Here is a 19,704-nt window from a genome sequence, read left to right on the forward strand (position 1 = left end):
AAGCTATTTTCCAAGGAACCTGGAGGCAGGAGAAGAAGCAACGGATGGAAACTAATCAAGGAGAGAAGCAACCTAGAACTAAGGAGAAACTTCCTGATAGTTAGAACAATTAACCAGTGGAACAACCTGCCTCCAGAAGCGGTGAATGCTCCAATACTGGAAGTTTTTAAGAAGAGACTGGACAGCCATTTGTCTGAAATGGTATAGGTTTCCTGCCTGAGCAGAGGGTTGGACGATGACCTCCAAGATCCCTTCCAACTTTATTATTATTATTATTATTATTATTATTATTATTATTATTATTATTGTTGTTGTTGTTGTTGTTGTTGTTGTTGTTGTTGTTATTATTATTATTAGACACAGCTGTGATGCTATGGAAAGAGAGAGAGAGGCTTTTCTACTGGAAGAGTTTGACCATTAGGCAGCCACACACATTTGCCTAAGGAAGTATTTAGTAAAGGCTAACGTACTAATGGAAAAGACTCCTTTCCCTCAATTATTTCAGATGTTTCTGCATGTCAAGATGGTCAGTGGTATAACAGAGCTGATACTCTTTGCTTGTGACGGCTACAGGTGGTCCTCGACTTGCAACCACAATTGTGCCCCTCATTTTTGTTGCTAAGCAAGACAGTTGCTAAGCGAGTCTCGGTCCATTTTACGATCTTTCTTATCCCCGTTTGTTAAGCGAATCGCTGTGAAGTGGTAACAGAGTTGTCAAATGAACCTGGCTTCCCCCATTGATTTTTTTTGCTTGTCCGTGACCCCAGGGCATCGCAACCGTCATAAATACATGCCAGTTGCCAAGCATACGAATCCTGATCCGGCTGCGACAGTTGTAAGGGTGAAAAAATGGTAATGAGTCCCTTTTTTTCCCAGGCCGTTGGAACTTTGAGCGGTCACTACATGAATCGTTGTAAGTGGAGGACTACCTGTATTGGAACACCCTCCCACCCACCCTCTTCACAGAAATTCAAAGCCTGGGTTTTCTATGGGCGTGAGCCATCGCACAACCCTCAGGTGCGTGTCCCGGTGCTGAACCCCTGATTTGCAGAAGAGTGTCTCCCAGCACTCAGAACCAGCTTCAGCAGGGGTAGGCAACCTTGGCTCTTTTATGACTCGTGGACTTCAACTCCCAGAATTCCTGAGCCAGCATGGCTGGCTCAGGAATTCTGGGAGTTGAAGTCCACGAGTCATAAAAGAGCCAAGGTTGCCTACACCTGCTCTAGAGTCCAAGCTGCTTAGTTGCCATGATTGGGTGGTTTTCCAGTGGGTGACACACAGGCAGCTGTTATCAGACTTTCCCAGTTGCATAACCTCACACAGAGGCAAATCTTCAGATAAAGATGCCCTGCCAATGCTGTCGGAGGGGATGATGTGACCCAGGGGAGATTAAATTGAAGGAGGAAAATGCAGCACTTTACACCTTTCAGAAACTCTTAACAGCTTTGTACCTGCTCTTCGGTATCTTCAGTGATAAAGGAAAAGAATTGATATAATACTTCTCTTAAAGTCCCTCTTGAGAGTTACAGTTTTCAGAGCTGAAGAGGAAAGCAATTCAGGAGATCGTTTTAGTTAATTTTCACTGGAAAGCTCTTACAAGCGTGCATATTTTGACATTTCTATTTTTGCACTTGTACAAAACTTCAGAGGCGAAAAGTAAATTGCCTTTTTCCTCTTCTCCAAAACACTGTTTTTATGTTACACTAGCTGTACCCGGCCACGCGTTGCTGTGGCTCAGTCTGGTTAAATGGAAAAGAAAGAAAAGAGAAAGCGCATGTTTGTAATATGTAGTGTGTGTTGCTTTTACGTCCAACAGATGGCGCTGTTTTTCAAAAAAAGCATGTTTTACCTGTCACAGGTATGACATCTATATAATAGTAGGTATATAAAAACACATGCGTATTCGAATGCAACGTTGTGTCAAAATTTGAAAGCAAGCGGTGAAGAACTTTTGGAGATTTAAGATTTTGAACAAACGAACATTTACATTTTTATTTATATAGATTGCCCTGCAAATACCCAGATGGTCACTAGGTGGCAACAGAGAGATACAAAAAACATTGTCTCTTACATTCCGTTTTGGAGAGATGCTCATTGAATGGAACTTTTAAAGACCCTGGCTCTTTTGTCCTGTAGTTAATGTGATGGCTGAGCCACTGCAGGATTTTCTTAAAGAAATGAAAATTCACTGCTGAAACAACAGGGATGAGGGATAGATATTTACTGAAAACAGATTGTGAATTAATCGATTTTTCTGTTGGGTGAGCTAAGAATTGCTTTCCCTTGTTTCCTTGTGGGGAGTTGACTCTTTTTTAAAAAAATGCTTTTAAAATAAATTCTTCAGCCAATTTTTCCGCACACCGGATAGCAATATTCTTGAGGACTACGGGTTTTCTGTCCCTGGTTATGTGTTTATTTTATCAAGTTGTATGCTGCCTCGATCATAAAGTGACTCTATAGCTTACAGAAGAGAATTAAAACACTCTCTTAAAATAGTAAGAAAAATACCCAGAGGACAAAATAAACAGTGAAATACATGGTGTATGTTATGAAATAGTAAATAAACAAACATTCGCAGCCAACCAACTTCAGGGAACCAATCACTATGTCCTACTCTGGGCTCTGTTAGAAAAGTCAGGTTTTAGGATTCTAGACTTGCCACCTTAGAGGGGATGCTGAGTTTTTTTCTCTCTCTCTCTGTCTCCTATCTCTCTGTGTGTATTTTCTTACATGAAGTACAAGTTAACCTATAATTTGGGTACTCTCGGTGCTCCCTTCCTCTTTTCTCTCTCCTTCCTTTCCTTCCTTCCTTCCTTCCTTCCTTCCTTCCCTCCCTCCCTCCCTCCTTCCTTCCTTCCTTCCTTCCTTTTCTACTTGGCCTGGATTGTAACCCTGACATTCAGGATCACAGTCAGTCGGACAATTGGATCACAACTAAATAGAATAACTGAAATCTTTCTGACAGAAAATTATCTTTTAAAAAGCAGTAGTAATTATCATCCATGGAAGAACAACAGTCCTCTTCAGAAATTAGTACTGCATATAGACTGTTTTTTTCCCCCCAGTATCAGCTTCATCCCATTAATGCATTCCATTTGCCTTATGCAAACATATACATTGGAAAGGTCAGTTCGGCTATACTTTTGCTCCAACCAACAGGCAAGAAAATGCAGGTAGTCCTTGACTTACGACCACAACAGAGGCTAAATTTTAGGTTGCTAAGTGATGCATTTGTTAAGTGAGTTTTTCTCATTTTACGACCTATCTTGCCACAGTTGTTAAGTGAATCATTGCAGTTGTTAAATTAGTTACCCGGTTGTTAAGTGAATCTGGCTTCCCCATTGACTTTGCTTGTCAGAAGGTCACAACAGGGGATCACATGACTCTGGGACACGGCAACCGCCATAAATATGAGCCAATTGCCAAGCATTGATCACGTGACCATAGGGATATTGCAATTGTCGTAAGTGTGAAAACCGGTCATAAGTCACTTTTTTTCAGTGCCGTTGTAACTTTGAACAGTCACCGAACGAACTGTTATAAGTCAAGGATTACCTGTATATATGCCAAGGTATTCCAGATTCCACTTTTGAATGGAAACTGAAAGACTAGATTTTCAGGATGGGAACCATCCAGTAGGACTTTCATTCACAAAAAATACAGCATGGCTGATGGCAATCATTTACGTGCACATCCACACCCACAGTGCCTTTCTTGTGGCATCAAAGCATTCTGTAATAACCAGCAACACTTTCACTAACAAATCAGCTTACATGTACCTTTAGGCAGTAACTCATGATATAATGTCGGCCGTGCCAACAGGAAAGGAAGCAGAAAGCTTTTCAATAGCATGATACTGCATATTTATCTGAAACAGTAGACACTGATTTCATTAGCTCTAAAGGGCTGGTTGATATTTGAAGTCTTAGCCTGGAAGTCTCGAGACATAAATCCTGTCCAATTAAAATAAATGGAAAAATATCAGTTTTATGCTTCCCTGTGCAATTTTGCAGTTGTGGTGAGATCCATCCATTTTTGATAATAAAGGTAGTGGCAGCCAATGATAGTTGTATCTACTTCATTGTCTAACGTTTGCTCTGCTAATTAACTTCTGTTTTGCCTTGGGAAAAAGCAGTCCTAGTTTTGTGGGAAAAATTATTCATTCTCCTTGTCTGTCTGCTTCTTATTTTTTTCTTTTTTTCCCAAAGAAATTGTCAGACATGCCTAATTGAACTAAAAATACCTGTGATGCATTGGAAGGAAAGTGCTGTTTTCATCACCAAATTTTCTGCCTTGAGCTTCAAGCCAGATTTAAACCATGCTCCAGAAGTGAATTATGAATAGCTGATGTTGCATGCTTTGCTTTGCACTTAGTTGTATTTTGCCACAGGCAGAAACATTTGTGTTGATGAGACTGAAGCCATCTGGCATGCAGTCATAAGGTCTTGGTAGCGATATGGTGGAGAAATGAACAAGAGGGAAGTTTTTAACTTGGCTAGTTGTACAGTTCAACAGAAAGGAAACTTGAGTCTCTCCTTGACTGCAGTTCCAAATATCATATTTGAGAATCACAATTATTTTTTTACTTCTTCTGCCTACTCAAAGTTAAATCTCTATCAGCGTTTTTTCTTGCCCATTGATAGAAATGAGTCATGAAATCGGTCACCTTAGGTCAGGGGTGTCAAACTGCCGGCCCATGGACCAGACGTGTCATCCGGAAGCCACGCCAACCCCATTCCCAGCAATGGCAAAACTATCCCGATACGTTGCGCGATGTCATGTGACATCGCGAGTTTGACATGTCTGCCTTAGGTAAATAAATGATGCAACCATAGTTGGGGAAACTTTAGTCACTATTGAAATGTTTGCTTATCCTATAGGCATATCCTATGTCGCAAAAAGGAAGGAAGCCACAAACAAACAAAAAAGAAGTTAGTAGTTGACTCTGCTGATAAATCTACCAAGATAAAAAATTAAGAATTTGCAGTCTCGTAAGATTTGGGCAATATCACTTCAGATTTCACGAGATTTCTAAAATACTGCAAGAGGATCCTGCAATTGCTGGAATCGGACAAGTTCCTTTGCTAGGTTTTGACAACCTTACTATAAGTAGAAATTGGGGTGCAGTAGTTCCAAACTATTTCGAGCTGTAGGGCTACCCAACCTCACTCATCATGTATACTTCATGCATGTCAGAGATCAGACTGTTGGGCTTATGAAAAGAAGAAAGCTGGACCATTGTTCTGATTAAAGGCCTTGCATATCCGAGTGATTCTATTGGCTATGCACTGGGACTGTACAGCATCAGATGCAGGCCTCCCAGGAGAACCAGTGTAAATATGATGCAACGGAGAAGGTAATGAGGTCCCACTCCAGTATTCTGCCAAGAAAACCAAATGGATATTCACCACCTGGACTACATCAACGTAAGACTGGAAGATGAGTCAGTATGAGCAGCACCAGTACTTATGAGGTGGCTGGATAAAACCCAAAAGAATGCCCTCTGATGTGGCCAGAGGAAAAGGAAAATCCTGAGCTGTAAAGAATGTGGAATGTCACAGCCAAGACCTAGAGGAAATTTGATATTGTTAGAACAAACATGTCAAAACAGAATGTTGACATTTTGAGAAGCAGCGGGCAAAAAGAGGCTAGAACAAGTCAATTCACATCAAAGGAGTATCAAATTTTTTGCGGTGGACAAGTTAAAAGGAAAAAATGGTCACTGTTACAAACAAAATGGCCTCAAAGTCAATGTTCAGGCATGATCCCCAAATGGAAGATTTATCAGATCTAATGCAAACCAATCAATCCTAGAACAACCCAAGTTTATGTTCTATACAGATGCGGAGGGAGGGAAAGTTGAAAAGTCTGTGGGAAGAATCCAGAGAAAGAAATATTTTGGGAAATATTAAAAAGGCAGAACATATTTCCCCAAAGGCAGAATGTATTTTCCCAAAGGCTTTTAAAGGCAGAAACCAACACACACACACCAAGTCTCTCTGCCCCAAACAGAAACCAGGTCTGCAGAAATGCAGATGTGATAATCTTATCAGAAAGATTGGAGTCAGGAAGCTGGGATTAGAAAAAAAGATCCCTAGAATCAACGATCCTCACTCCAAAAAAAATCCAACAGTCATCAGCCACAGCCACAGGGCAGCAGGATATGACCTTTGGGACATAATAGGATTAACCCACCACCATCAGAATACCAGAAAGGCACACTCAGACTCAGGTCAAAGTTCATGCCACAGGAACAACTCCAAGCAAAAGCTCAAGAGGTATAAAAATCCACCACTCCCTACTACATGTGGTCAGGTTTTTTTTTCCCCAGAGCCATCTTTCTGTCTGGCTCTCCTCTTCAATAAACTACAACCTTCTTTCTAAAGCAGTCGCCATGTTGTTTATTCCTGGCTTGGACTGGACCCTGATGAAGATTTTTCCTTCAACAAGTCCTACATCGGTTTTTAACACCTTTGAAAGGCAGCACAAAAAGTCTTACTAATTATAAGAAACTCGAATACTACAGTTGAAAGTAAAATGTCCACTGGAATAATGGGAATATTAAGCCTAAGTATACAAAACCAAGCAAGAAACAGGCCAAGAATATCCCATGTTTAGAGCAATATCTTTTTCCAGTAGCCTAAAGGACACATGGACATCACCAGATGGACAATACTGAAATCAGATTGCAAGCACAGCTGGAGCAGTTCTACTCAGTTCGCTGACCATACCTCTGGCCATATACTCATTCTTGCAAAGCTACAGTGTAAAGTAGGAATAAAACATTCAGATCAATAACAGACATCCTTGCCAATGCTGCCCATGGTTATGTAGGAATTGTTGAAATACTAATAGAACTGTGTTTTTTTAAGCAGGTTCAGAAAACCCAGTTGTGGTCAAGGAACTGGAAAAGATTATCAAAGAATTACATTTATCTCACATGATAACAAGACAATATTCAAGGTTTTGTAAACTAGACTTCAACAATATATGAAAGGCGAACTGGTAGATGTGCAAACTGGTGCTACTGGAGGCAGGGGCACCAGGGATCCCATTGCTAACCTCTGATAGATAATTGAAAAGGCCAGGAAGTTTGCAAAGGACAATTATTATTCTTTAGTACTTATGCAGAGATTTCTGACTACAACATACGGATCCCTGGGCCGTTCATCTGCCTATTCAGGGAATAGCTCGTTGACAACAGTTGCAAATGGAATATGGAGGAACTGCACAGTTATTCAAAGCAGTGTACCTAGCAGGCATAATCTCCCCTAGTTTATTTAACTTACATGTGCAACATATCATGAGAAATCCTAGATTAGAAAAAAAAAATAGTACCAATAGCCTCAGACATGCTGAGAATAGCACTTGGATGGTTGAAAGTGAAGAGGACTTAAGGAGCTCTTTGTTGAAAAACAGCATGCAAAAACCAATCTGCTGCTGAATATATATATATATAATTAAGATGATGTCAACAGGCAATGCCCATCTAATGCAAATAGATGGAGAAGAAGATGAAAATAAGATGTACTAAATTGGCAAAAAAAATATACAAATACAGATTGTGAAAGTTTTAACATATGGCTGTGAATATTGTTACAACAGCACTGAAAAAAGTGACTTATGACCATTTTTCACAGTTACAACCATTGCAGCGTCCCCATGGCCATGTGATCAGTATTCAGATGCTTGGCAACTGGCTCATATTTGTGACAATTGCTGTGTCCTGGGTCATGTGATCACGTTTTACGGTCTTCTGACAAGCAAAGTCAATGGGGAAGCCAGATTCACTTAACAATAGTGGCAAGAAAGGTCATTAAATGGGGCAAAACTCACTTAACAAATGTCTCAGTTAACAACAGAATTTTGCGCTCAGTTGTGGTCGTAAGTCAAGGACTACCTGAACTGTATATTAAAACCAGACTAGTCACCGGAAGCACTAATTTTGGAGATAAAGTTGAAATATTTTAGACATGTAATGCAAAATAAAAGTAGAAAACACCCTAAATCTTGGAAGAGTTAAAGAGTCAAAGTCTTGGAAGAGTCAAAGAGTCAACCAAAATCTTGGTTGGCCCTAAATCTTGGAAGAGTCAACCAAAAAAGAAGTTGATAAAAGACAAGATAGCTACATACTATCACTGATGACAGACGTGTGAACTTCCAAGAACTCCAAGAAGCAGTTTCTAACAGACAAACACCAGGTAACATGATGTCTGTCAATTCACAAAGTGTCAGAAGTGACTGAACAACCACAAGGGAGGCACACGTATTGAACAGTTCATTAGTGCAGGGCCTCTGTGCTGAAAATGTGACTGTCACATATTGGATATGGATGATAATTTCTCCCTGGTAAGTGATTGGCATGTTTGCCACTTCACAAGCTATCAGCCCCTATCCTGGCCCAGCCACCAGACTAGCAGCATCCACAGCAAACCACAGTGATGCAAAAATGATGACACGTGGACATGAAGTTATGATACAGATCCAATCCTTATCTACTTGCACCTCAGGATATGTTACAAGTAGATATGCCATCAGAAGAGAATATTTGTAGCTCAGGGCTGAACTGTGGGGTTTGCTGGTGTTCTCTGAGCTGGGTTGTTTTCTTGCAGACATTTCATTACCAAGCTAGGTAACATTATCATTGCCTAAATCATTCAGTGACCTGAACACCACTGATGATGTTACCTAGATGGGCAATGAAATGTCTGCAGGAAAACAACCAAGCCAAGGGAACACCCACATATGCCATCGCATTTTCATTTTGGCATCATGATACGTGTCGTCTCAGATGGACACCCAGTAATGTACGTGTCAATTTTGGAATTTTAATAAGCTTCAGATCAGAAACAACCTTTCCTGAGTTTCCTCATGTGCTTTTTTCCTCTCATTCTTTTGCTGCTGGCTCCATCTTTTCTCTGCCACAAACCAGAGTCCAGTGAGGTGCCGTGACAGCATTCTCTGGATCCCAGTTCCCTATGCTAGCCTGCCCTGAGGATGCTGTTGCTAGTCCTAGCCTTGATTTATTCTCTGTTGGAAACGCAACTGGCATCTTTTAATGTGCAGTCATGCAGAGCTGCTGGTAACATTAATGGATCCCCAAAGTCACATTGTTGCCTAGCTGCTCTCAAATAATAATAAAAAAAAAACAGAAAAGATTTTTGTTACATATCTCCAGGATGCAGAAGCGTTGGTAACACACACACTTCGTATATAACGTAACTCAGTCTCCCCTAACCTGCTACCCTCCACATATATCATCAGAATTCTGTTTGTGGACGTGAAAAGTGTGATAGCAATGCATCTGGAGATTATCAAATTGGGAAAGTCTGATGGAAATAAGGATGGTATATCAAGCAGACTAGAGGCAATATTGTTCATCCGGTGCAAATAGCTATTTTTCATTTGACTTTCCCTTTCAGTCTCCTCCTGGCTTGTCCAAATTTAAACCAGGAGCACCTTAGATTACACAGAGCTCTCTCTTCTTAAAACCAGACAGATAACTTCAGTTAGCATAACGATTAGTGTTATAAGGTGAGATGCCAAAGACTGCGTTTGTGTGGGTGTGTGATGCTGTTTATGCAGAGTGGAAAATAAATTCCTCTGATTGCCATGAGAGTCATCCCTGAGTTGATGTGTATTAGGACACCGCTCTGAAAGTTTACATCATTCATTTCATAGTGAAATAAACAAACAAGGATTCTTCTTTGATTCGTCCAAATTACATAAACCTGTCTGTCTCTCTTGTCTGCTAAAACGGGCAGCATCTGTTTCCTGCTCTGGTAAGAAAAACATTACTTACAACAAGAAATCATTCACTTAAGCACAGCTTGACTTCACATACTGCCACACTGCAAGAAACACTGCAAAATAAAACGTCATGTAAGAGACACTCAAGGATAACATAAAGCACTCAGGTATACGGTAGGACAATTTGACTCACACGTCATCTGATTTATTTGGAAAACAACTCTAGAGGCCAAATGTGAAAAGGAATTTATGCCAGAGTTTCATAAATAAATGGAATCTGTTCTTTGGTAAAGTTCATTCTTGTCAGACTTGAACAAAGAAGAAGAAAAAAATAGGAAAGCATGTCCACTAATGAATGGAACAGAAAATAAGAGGCTGCTAAAATTAAACTGTGTCTTATTTGGTTGTGTCAGTCTATGATTCCTAACTAATAAGAGGTATAATGAATCATACTACTAATAATTATGTTGAAATAAAGTTGTGTCCACTGTGTACAGGTAGTCCTCGACTTAGAAAAGTTCCTTTAGTGACTGTTCAAAGTTACAACGGCACTGAAAAAAGTGACATGACCGTTTTTCACATTTATGACCACTGCAGCATGCGCACAGTCACATGATTTACATTCGGATGCTTGACAACTGGTTCATATTTATGACGGTCGCAGTGCCCCAGGGTCGCGTGATCCCCTTTTGTGACCTTCTGACAAGCAAAGTCAATGGGGAAGCCACATTCACTTAACAACATTGACTCAACAACTGCAGTGATTCATTTAACAAATCTGGCAAGAAAAGTTGTAAAATGGGGCAAAAATCACTTAACAAATTTCTCACTTAGCAACATAAACTTTGGACTCAGTTGTGGTCGTAAGTCAAGGACTACCTGTACTCATTAAATATGGAGAGACACAACAATTAAAGAAAACACAGTGCTGCTATATATAGCACAGTAGTTAAGGGGATAGACCAGGGGTAGGCAACCTTGGCTCTTTTATGACTCGTGGACTTCAACTCCCAGAATTCCTGAACCAGCCATGCTGACTCAGGAATTCTGGGAGTTGAAGTCCACGAATCATAAAAGAGCTAAGGTTGCCTACCCCTGGGATAGACCAAGAGCAGGGAGTTCTCAACTACAGACGTTCACTTGGGGACTTTTGGCTTGTGAATCTCTCTCTGAACCTCACCTGTCCCACAGGGTTACTGTTGCAGAGAAAAAAGTGGAGGATGTCATGATATATGTGCTACCTTGAAGGATATCAGATCAGTTTTAACAAATCATATTTTAAGCTGTCTAGTAACATGCAAGAGTCAGTTTTGGTTTAGGTTTAGAGGTTAAGGAGCTGACTGAGGAACCAGGAGACAGTGAGTTCTAGTCCCAACTTAGGCATGAAAAGCTAGCTGGGTGACCTGTGGCCAGTCACTCTCTCTCAGCCCAACCCACCTCACAAGGCTGTTGTGGTGAGTAAAATAGGAGGAGGAAGGAGGATTAGGCATGTTCGCCACCTTGAGTTATTTATAAACAATAACAAAAGCAGGATAACAGAATGGAATAACAGAATAACAGAGTTGGAAGGGACCTTGGAGGTCTTCTAGTCCAACCCCCTGCTCAGGCAGGAAACCCTACACCATGGTTGTCCAATCGCTTCTTAAAAACTTCCAGTGTTGGACCATTCACTGCTTCTGGAGGCAGGTTGTTCCATTGGTTAATTGTTCTAACAGTCAGGAAATTTCTCCTTAGTTCTAGGTTGCTTCTCTCCTTGATTAGTTTCCATCCGTTGCTTCTTGTCCTTCCCTCAGGTGCTTTAGAGCAGGGGTGTCAAACTGGCGGCCCATAGGCCAGATGCATCATGTGCAGGCCACGCCCACCCCGACTCCACAAAGGTAAAAAACATTATGTGACACAATCGAGTTTGACACCCGTGCTTTAGAAAATAACTTGACTTCCTCTTCTTTGTGGCAACCCCTGAGATATTGGAACACTGCTATCATGTTACCCCTAGTCCTTCTCTTCATTAAACTAGACATACCCAATTCCAGCAACCGTTCTTTATATGTTTTAGCCAGTGGTGGAATTCAAATATGTGAACAACCGGTTCTCTGTGTGAATGTTGCTTCTGGAAGTCCATTCTGGGCCTAGGCAACAAAAAATTAGCCACCAGTTCTGCCAAAGTGGTGCAAACTGGCTGAATCCCACCACTGGTTTTAGCCTCCAGTCCCCTGATTATCTTTGTTGCTCTTCTCTGTACTTTTTCTAGAGTCTCAACATCTTTTTTACATCGTTGTGATCACAACTGGATGCAGTATTCCAAGTGTGGTCTTACAAAGGCATTGTAAAGTGGCATTAACACTTCACGGGATCTTGATTCTATCCCTCTGTTAATGCAGCCCAGCACTGTGTTGGCTTTTTTGGCAGCTGCAGCACACTGTGGGCTCATATTTAAGTGATTGTCCACTAGGACTCCGAGATCCCTCTCACAGTTACTACTATTGAGCCAGGTACTACCTATACTGTACCTGTGCATTTGGGGGTTTTTTTTTCCCTAAGTGTAGAACCTTACTTTTTTCATCATTTTGTTAGATAGCACCCAGTGTTCAAATCTGTCAAGATCCTTCTGTATCTTAAGCCTATTTTCTGGAGTGTTGACTATTCCTGCCAGCTTGGTGTCATCTGCAAATTTATTTATTTTTTAGTTTGTTTAGTTTGTCCAGAGTTGTTGGGAGTCAAATAGTGCACAAATTTAATAACTCATCACCATCAACACCATCTTGCCTTAGAAATGCTGAGACTTGTTGGATTTTTTTTTTCACCCCAAAGCCAGACTTGAAGCAGTGTAATGATTCACCAGCATTGGGATGAAGGCCTCCTGCAGACAGTGGAAGTCTTTTTTCCCCCAAAAAAATGCTGGGGTTTTTTTGAGCTTTGAATTAAATCTGAGCAGCTTCTCCAAACATCTCAGCTTCATTATCTAAAGCAGTGTTTCTCAACCTTGGCAACTTTAAGGCAGGTGGATTTCAATTCTCGGAATTGCTGGCTGGGGAACTCCAGGAGTTGAAGACCATGTCCCTTAAAATTGCCAAGGGTGAGAAACACTGATCTGCAGTGATGTAGAGAGGACCGTAGGAGCTAGAACTGATCATGGCTCCTGTTTTATATTGGTAAGAAAGACCAGAAAGATGCTAAGCATATGCAAATTAAGCTACTGGATGCTGAGACTCATTGACTTTTTATTCCATAGACCAGAATTACATTTCTGAATGTAAGACTTTACTAGATTTACCCTGCAGCTGTTTCATTGCTAAACTATGGCATTAAGTAGGTCACCAACTTTGGGAATTATTTTTTCCTAACTCATTAGTAAGAGGCTGCTCTGAGGTTGCTCTTGTTGTTGTGCATGTTTTTAAAAATATCCTGGGTGGAGTTTTGTTTTGTTACATTATATTAATCTTTTCCTGATGCTACTTCCATTGGTAGATATTTCTTAAACTTGAAAAAAATGGAAATATGCATGCAGCACTAACTGTATATGGTTCTCACACCTGCGTGCTTGCGTGCGGGTGCGCGCACATGCGCGCACACACATACACACATACACAAAGACTACTGTTTGTTCATAGTGAAGGTTGAGGCCAAATGTTCCACCACACTATGCATTAGGGTGGATTGGGATTAACTAGTGATTTGATCCGGGTTTTCTGCATCAGATATAGTTGGATTATCACAACGAAAGTCCCTTCTAGACAAACCCCAAATAGTGTTAGTACCTGTCTCTTCCCAAAAATAAGCCCTGGTCTTATGTTAATTTTTGCTCCAAAAGACCATTAGGGCTTATTTTCAGGTGATGTATTATTTTTTTGCTCTCCAAGCAGCAGATGGAGGTGAGGGGGAGGCCAGAGCTTTGGCGGTGGGGCGGTGGGCAAGAGGCTCATTTGGCGTGTGTGGTGGAGCTAGAGGATGAAGTTGGAAGGTGAGGGCCGAGCACGCAGGGGTGAACCGGAAGGCCAGGGAGGCCTGTCCCCAAGAGACAGCCGGGATTCCCCTCCCCTCCCCACTCTGCTCTGCTCTGCTTGAGCCCAACCCCAGAGCTACTCCAAGCGGCCTGAGAGGGTAGATAAGGCTCCTCTGGTAGATCAGGCCCTGGTTCCACCCCCCTCTGCCGGAGACCCCTGGATCCCGCCCAGCCATGCCCGCCTCCCACAGGTTCCCCCCAACATGAGGAATGCTGAACTGGCTACGCCCCTCTCCCCCAGGGCAACCACAATGCTGGGGCTTATTTTTTGTGTAAGGCTTATATTACTAGCATCCTGAAAAATCATGCTAGGGCTTATTTTCTGGTTGGGTCTTATTTTGGGGGGAACACGGTATGTAGAACATATTGGATAGGTCAACTCAGAATCCCTTGGTGGGTATTCAAGGTAAGTATCTGAACTTTAGATCTGACATATATGTACAGTGGAGTTTCCTTCACCCTGAAGGAAAAAGGTATGGATAGCAAATCATCATTTTAGAAATCTGTCTGAGCCAAATAGTTGCAGAAATGAGAAACAGAGAAACAAATATATCAGATCCAATTCTTCTCTGGGCTTCTTTTTTTGTAGATACATCAAGAAAGCCTGTGTAAGGCAGCTTGGATTTATTTTAGTGAAATGTTTTGCACATCGTTCTTTTTGTGGAGGCAAAGAGAAACCATGACTCTACCGATGAGGTGCTTTATGTCTCCTTTACTGCTGCTGGATCTTCTGGGAGAGATTTTGAAAGAGAGACAAAGCAGAACAAAGCAATCACGTCACCCTTTTTTGGCCATTGTTTTTGGTTTCCGCAATCCTTAAAAATATCTTTTGTTAATATGATAATTTTGTTGCATTATTTTAATACATGTATCTTAATGAATATATGTGTACAATTTTTAGTCATACACATACACACAGAGAGTTTCTTTTCCAGCTCAAACCAGTTCAGCTATACTGGGCTTGACATATGGGTAGTTTGTGATTTTCAATATAGTCCTTGCAATATGTAGATTATACTGGATCTGTTCTACACTATTGCCATTACAGGAAGCAATATAATTAGAGAACTATAAAGTGATTTTCTAAGAAAGAACATCACAGTAATCAGGATTTCATGCAATATCCCTCTCGTTTGTTTACTTTGATGTGTTGCTATTCAACAGGGTGTGATTGTTTCATCACAGTTTGATCAATCATAAATAGCCTATTTTTTGGAAGAAAAAAAAAGGATGCTGAAAGGAAGCAGTAATTAGAAATGACATACATGGAAAACCTGCCCCAACACTTATAGAAACTTTGACAGCTTAAAGTGACTAAAATAGTGTTGATTAGATGCTTCTGCATGACTTAATGTTTACATATTGCACAAAGAGCTAAGATGGCATTTAAATCTGGCTAATCATATTGCTGTGTTTATGTCGAGTGAGATATATTGAACCCATATTTGCAATCTAGGAAAAACCTGATTACAATTAAATCCCTTTGAATCATAGATTTGATTTGCATAAATTTATGTGATGGAGGTTTAAAATAGCATGGCAAATTTATGATTTTGCAACCATTTAGCCAAGGCAAACAACATACTTTCCAAGGACCTTACCTTCACAAGCTAACTATATAATAAAGAGTATATTTACAATGAAGGTTTCACTATCAATTATTTTTCATCAAGAATATTCATGAAATTCACTTAACTGGAATATTTTGTGTATGTGTCAGTCAGTGTTGCTGATGTATGTCTGTGAGACAGGTTCAGATGGACATCCTGGCCTACAAACTGGCTGCCAAGGTTCTGGCTGATGATCCCTACAAAGTAAGTACATCTGAGACATTCCAATTCTCTAATGCAAAACTTTATTGAGCACAGCATACTGGCACTAATTAATGGAAAACCAGCTCTGGCAATATGGCACCAGAAAGATAATTAAAATAATAAATCTTTCCCTCCCCTCTCTGACAATTCAGGTCACATTGTCCGATTAGTCTTCAGGCAGTTGTCATGAGAAGGAACTCTCTGCTCGCCATAACATATTTCCAGTGACCTTGCTTCCCATACGGATAGAAACCACCTGTACATTCCATAAGCTCCTCTCCCTGCTTGAAACTATAAGCTCCCCTCCCTGCTTGTAACTATTGGCTGTCCTAGCACATGCAACCTTCGTGGCTTGACACTGACTCAAACTGCAGTGTAACAATGATTTTGTGGAATGGGAGGTTTGAGTCAGTATTAACTCCTGTCAACTGCCTGGAACCAGTCCCTGCAGTTGTCTTGAAAATGGTTTGCCATTGCCTACTTCCTAGGACTGAGAGAGAGTGGATGGCACAGAGTCACCAGGCTGGCTTCATGCCTAAGGCAAGACTAGAACTCACCATCTCCCACTTTCCTTGTGCCTGAACCACTACACCAAACTTACTCTCTTGCAGCTTGAATTAGATTTTTCACTATTACTGCTGAAATGGGTTTTGAGAAACAAAAGCCAGAATCCATTACCTTAGAGCTTTATCTGCAGTGCTACACTTCACTTCACTTCACTTCATGTAGTCCTTACTTCTGATAGGACTGATTACTTAAGGTGCTATGGGGATCTGTCCGTATCAGCTATATACAATGAGAGAGAAATTTGGTGAAATTATATTTTTATGAAGCCAAGAGCTACCGTGTTTCTCCAAAAGTAAGGCCTACCCCCAAAATAAGCCGTAGCTTGATTTTGGGGGATGGGCCTAATAAAAGTCCTACCCACAAAATAAGCCCTAGTTTGGGGGTGAGGCACACATTTAAAAATCAAACTAGGGTGGGGGTAGGGGGATGGATCTGTGCCCCTTGCCCCGCACCCACTTACCTTGCAGCCAGGCCTCTTCTTGCCAGCCCACTTCTTCTTCTGTAGTGTCTTCTGCAGCCAGGCCTGCATTTCTCAGTCACAGGCCTTTCTGGAAGCCAAGAACCAAGCTATGGATTGAATCCATAGCTCGGTTCTGCAAGACCTCTGCAGCTGAGGATCAAGCTATGGATTGAATCCATAGTTCGGTTCTTAGCTGTATAGGTCTTCCGGAAAGGTCTGACTGTGAAATGCAGGCTGGAATGCAGCTGCAGAATGAAGTTGCTCCTTCGGCCCCAGAAGAAGTGGACCTGCTGAGCAGGGTTGTCAGTGCCAGAGGTGAGCAAGACATCCCCTGAAAATAAGACCTGATGCCGCTTTTGGAGGCAAAAAAAACAACAACCTGATCTTATTTTCATGGAAACACAGTAGTTGCAAAAACATGTAGCAACAAGATTGCAATCCCGAGGAGATGTATTTCTAATCCAATAAACTGAAATGTTTTTTTCTGTTTAGTATGCCGTTGTTGATCAATAATTTTACTTGGAAATTGCAGCCACAGTTCATGCTATATTACTTTGCCTAGCACCCAGTTAATTTATATTGCCAAGCAGCCGTGTCAGAAGAGATTTCATCAGATATGAAATTTGTGATTTTTGCAATTAGCCCAGTAAAATCACCTGGGTATATTGCAGTTGCAGGTTCAAAAAAATGTGATTTTAGAGAAATTTTTTTTTGTCCAGGAATGAAATGTTTAGCAAGTTCATTCTGTAATATAATCAGCAAATTATTTCTTCATAACTGCCATTACTCCACTCCCTCAGGTTTTGTGAGAGTACATTAGAAGCCTTCAGATATATACAAGCTGTGTGGAATAACTTCTTTAAAACCTCAAGGCCAATCTAGACATAATATTAATTGCAAGGCTGTAATTAATGTGCATATTTTACTGGAAACTAGCACCCTCTAGTTCCAATCTTCACAATTTTACTTTCTAATTGTAGTAATTATTTCTAAATTTGCATCAATAAATATACATCAGCATGTCCAAACTGTTTGCAGCCTATGACTCTTTTGGTCCTGAGCTGGAAGATACATTTTCTTTTCTTTTTGCATGTTGGCCACTCATAAATCACACTTTTCTTTCTTTTTATGACCTTGTAGTGTAGTCCCTTAATGCAGGGTAGAGTTGGGGTGACTGGATGGAGTTGAGTGTTTACTGGCTTCCTGATGCCTATGTGCAATTTGCAGCAGATATTGCTTCTTTGGACTGAACTCTCAACCTTCTGAATGGGAGGCAAGTGTTTTCACCACTAGGCCACCATGCTGCAAAAGAAAAGAAAAAATCACTTATTCTAGGATAGAAAGAAATGGGGGAATCATTTTCTTCTTAGATTTCACCCCTATTTAATACAGGCAGTCCTCAAATTACGACCATAACTGAGCCCAACATTTCTGTTGTTAAGTGAGACCTTTGTTCAGTGAGTTTTACGACCTTTCTTGCCACAGTTGTTAAGTGAATGACTGCAGTTGTTAAGTTATGAAGCTGGATGTTAAGTGAATCTGGCTTCCCCATTGATTTTGCTTGTCAGAAAATTGTAAAAGGTGATCACAGGACCCCAGGACACTGTAACTGTATAAATATGAGTCAGTTGCCCAGCATCTGAATTTTGATCGCATGACCATGGGGATGCTGCAAAAGTTGTAATTGTAAAAAATGGTCATGTCCCTATTTTTTCAGTGCTGTTGTAACTTTGAATGGTCACTAAATGAACTGTCGTAAGTTGAGGGCTAGCTGTATTACAAGAGACGCCCCAATGTTATTTATTATTTTTTATTCATTTCTATGCCGACTGTATCTTTGGTACAAATAACATATCCAACACATACCTTTCTCCTCCTCTTTTCCCCACAACAGCAACAACATTGTGAGGTGGGTTGGCCTGAGAGAGAGAGAATGACTGGCCCAAAGTCAGCCAGCTGGCTTTCATGGCTAAGATGGCAGCAGAAGTCAGTTTCTTTCTAGCTGTTTTGACTAAAGGAATTCTTATTACAAAGTGACATTGCATTTCAGGTAAGAATGAAGTAGAACTATATAAAATTGTTACCTCTAATAGTCTAGGCCAGCTCCTGTAGGTTAGGTTTTAACCATTAAAAGCTTAGTAAATACAAATTTTTTTAACTAGTATCTTTCCCAAAGAAGACCAACAAAGATGATTAGGGGACTGGAGGCTAAAACATATAAGGAACGGTTGCTGGAATTGGGTATGTCTAGTTTAACGAAGAGAAGGATGAGGGGGGACATGATAGCAGTGTTCCAATATCTCAGGGACTGCCACAAAGAAGAGGGAGTCAAACTATTCTCCAAGGCACCTGAAGGCAGGACGAGAAGCAACTGATGGAAATTGATCAAGGAGAGAAGCAACCTAGAACTAAGGAGAAACTTCCTGACAGTTAGAACAATTAACCAGTGGAACAACCTGCCTCCAGAAGCGGTGAAAGCTCCAACACTGGAAGTTTTTAAGAAGAGACTGGACAGCCATTTGTCCGAAATGGTACAGGGTTTCCTGCCTGAGCAGGGGGTTGGACTCGATGAACTCCAAGGTCCCTTCCAACTTTATTATTATTATTATTAACACTGGTCATTTGTGGTTTGTATGGTGTCAGAACACAAGGCTTACAAGCTATCTGAACATTTAATCTGCCTTGCCCTCAAACAAAAGATTTTAGAAAACTTTAGACTCCCTCCAGACACAATTGAGTGCCTCCTTGCAACAAATTCTTTCATTGTCACTATTTACACTTTTGCAAGTGTAAACAGATGTTTAAAAAAGGAAACTTAAGAAATATCAAGAAAAATTCCAGCTCAGAAGAAGAGTTCCTACAGCAGCCCTTTTCTGCTAAACCCATTCCCCCCAATTAGATCTTCCTGGGGGGGGGGGAACGAAACTTGATTCTCCAACTGTTGACCAAAATAGCAGAGCCAATGCTATCATCTTAGAATGTGATTACTTCGTTCTTCCTAACAGATACAGAAGAACAGAAATGGAAACCACGCAGGGAAGAACTATGCTTTCTCTTGGTTGTGATTTGAAACATGTGATTCCCTTCTCGCAAAGAAAAGCAGTGTTAGC

The sequence above is a fragment of the Protobothrops mucrosquamatus genome, unplaced genomic scaffold (genome assembly GCF_001527695.2).
Source record: "Protobothrops mucrosquamatus isolate PMUCROS unplaced genomic scaffold, P.Mucros_1.0 scaffold465, whole genome shotgun sequence".
In the NCBI taxonomy this organism is placed as follows: domain Eukaryota; kingdom Metazoa; phylum Chordata; class Lepidosauria; order Squamata; family Viperidae; genus Protobothrops; species Protobothrops mucrosquamatus.